The following is a 2733-nucleotide window of genomic DNA, read 5'->3' as shown; positions in this document are numbered from 1 at the left end:
AGAGGAGAGGAGAGGAGAGGAGAGGAGAGGAGAGGAGAGGAGAGGAGAGGAGAGGAGAGGAGGATGCCCACATGATGACACATGCTAGGAGGAAGGCATTTATTCTGAAATGAGTAGTTCTATTCGTAGTATCTTCACTGCTAGCAAGAACAGCTTCACTGTTTCCTTGGGCTGGCAGCCACGTGAATATATCCAGCTACACACTTCTGCTGAGCTGGACAGCTCTTCACAACCCTTTGTCCATGAGAAAAAAACAGCAATAAGGTTTGCCAGTGAGTAGGGGTTTGCATGTTGAAAGAAGCTGCACTGAAATACATTTGCTTGAGATAAACCACTAATCTGTTTTGCCTTGGTTTTATTCATTAAAATGCCAATATAATAACTTTGTGGAGTACTAGACTGGAAGACTTTTAAATCTTTAAAGTGTTTTATGTTTTCTCTTGAACTTCCCAACCTGACATCTTGAAAGAATTTTGCAGTAACCTGCCATGGTTTATGTTGGATAAAGCAATTGCTTCTATACACTGAGTTAGTTCTATGTCTGAATGTCAGTAAAGGACAATCGTTCACATAGCTATGATAGCAAGTGGAAAACTTGTGCCATTTTAAACAGCAGTTCACTGGTGTAGGGGCATGATAAAGTGAATGCTCCAGTCACAAAAACATCCCAATTTTTTCTGCATCCCAATGCAGTGGTAATCAAACTCAAGAGCAGCAAAATTAAGAGTTCCAGGGATTTGATTTATTCATATGACCACCCAAGTAGGCCTGTTCTGCAGCATGCTTGCATGTAACAGTCTTAGCAATGACTGGTGTACCTGCCTGTTACACCCTTTTTTTACAGTTTCCAGCCTAGGGCCTCAGGTGTGGGTGTATTGGATAGTAACAATTAAACCTTTCATTATGTTGTTTCATTGTCAGACTTCTTTGCTTTCAGGAAGATCAGAAAAGACATGTAACTTTCTCAAACTGAAGTGGTGTCTCAGTTGGATTTCTCACTAGTCATTGTAGCAATTTCTTGTTCAAAATAATACATAATTTTTACTAATAGTTCTAGCAATAGAGATGAGCGATATAACTGGTAAATATTTTGAAATATTATTCAATCAAAAAAAAAGGCTGGAATGTTAAGAGCTAAATTAGGTTCTGTGAAGAAGTTTCAAGCTGTTCTCTTAATTATAGCATCACTCTTCAGTTGAATTGTGTGTCCATGAGGCCTTTACCTTCATGCTCTGTAGGCTACTGTAAATCATAGTTTTATCCAATTCAAGACTGACAGAGAGATAAAATAATATTTTATCATTAGAATGACATAAGTTAAGAAAATCAGAAAACCAAAGCGGGCTATCAATCCCACAGCAGTAACAATTGTCCACAATTGTCCACTTCCAGAGGACCTTGCTGCATTGGTCAAAATGGGAGATCGCTGCAAGGGTGGTAGAAAGTCCAACATGGCTCTTCTGGCAGACAGTCTTTTCAAGTATGGAGAGTCTCAGACTTGAGTGTTATGTAGCAGAACCAAATTCTTTTGTTATAGGAGGGTTAAATATTGTGCCTCTTGGGTGCTGATGGGAGCATCTCTGGAGCTAAACCCCTTCTGATTCCAGTGCGGAACCATTCTCTGGGTGAAAAACAGTTTCCTGATATCTAACCTAAACTTTCCCTGACTCAGCTTCATGCTGCCTCCTCAAGTCCTGTCACTGGTCACAAGAGTGAAGATTTTTGTGAGTCAGTTTTCCCTTCACAGCTTGGCCACGGGTCATATATCCATGTAGAAAACATGGTAGTCCTAGTGATTTGTTGGGGGTTATTCACAAGGAAACAGATAGGACATTATAACTGTGGAGAATCCTTAACAGTAAAAGACATTGATAATCACTAAAGAAAGACAAAACAAGGTGAATATATCTCCTGAAAAGTCAATCTGGAAGACACATTCTGAAGAAAAGGAAAGAGAAAAGCTGTGTCACATCATCCTGCAGAGGAGCCCTTGGAGACCCTGCAGAGGGAAAGGAAACTCTGCAAGTAGGGCCAGAAGAACGATCCAGGAGCTAGAGGCCTGTCAGTCTAACATCAGTGCTGGGCAAGGTCATGGAGCAGATCACCTTGAGTAGCAGCACCTGGCACATACAAGACAACCAGGATATCAGGCTCAGACAGCATGGACTTAGGAGAAGTAGATTGCGCTTGAGTAACCTGATCTCCTTCTATCACAGGGTGACCCACTTTGGGGGTGAAGGAGAGTCTGTGAATATTCTTTATCTAGACTTTAGTAAAGCCTTTGACAGCACTTACCATGACTGGTGGGTTTCCCAGTTGGCCATGGGTCACAAGTGTTTTTCCTCAAGGCTCAGTAATGGGGCCAGGCCTGATAATTATCTTCAGGGATCTGGATGAGGGGATTGAGCGCGGCCTCAGTAAGTTTGCAGATGGCACCAGCTTGGATGAGAGTGTTGATCTGTTGGAGGGCAACAAGTCATTGCAGAGGGATCTGGACAGGCTGGATCTGTGAGAAAAGGCCAACAGTTTGAGGTTCAACAAGACAAAGTGCCAGGTCCTGCCCTTGGGTCACATCAATCCTGTACAGCGCTACAATCTGAGGACAGAGTGGTTGGAAGGAAGCCCAGCAGAAAAGGACCTGGGAATTCTGGTTGACAGCCAGATGAAAGTAATGTGCCCAGGTGGCTGAGAAGGCCAATGGCATCTTGGCCTGTCTCAGAAATAGTGTGGACA

The 2733-nt window shown here is 42.7% G+C and overlaps 1 long non-coding RNA gene across 1 annotated transcript in view; it reads right to left on the bottom strand.

Annotated features, from left to right (window-relative positions):
• The window catches only part of LOC115947728, a 38520-nt gene extending 36057 nt beyond the window's left edge, over window positions 1-2463 (bottom strand). The window contains exon 1 of the long non-coding RNA XR_004081580.1: window positions 2296-2463. This is a non-coding gene — a long non-coding RNA (uncharacterized LOC115947728). The remainder of the gene's footprint in view (window positions 1-2295) is intronic.
• Between the last annotated feature and the right edge of the window lie 270 nt (window positions 2464-2733).

The sequence above is a fragment of the Geospiza fortis genome, unplaced genomic scaffold (assembly GCF_000277835.1).
Source record: "Geospiza fortis unplaced genomic scaffold, GeoFor_1.0 scaffold206, whole genome shotgun sequence".
NCBI classification, from domain to species: Eukaryota; Metazoa; Chordata; class Aves; order Passeriformes; family Thraupidae; genus Geospiza; species Geospiza fortis.
The sequence above is the reverse complement of the archived record's forward strand: the minus strand, read 5'-3'. Positions and strand labels throughout refer to the sequence as shown.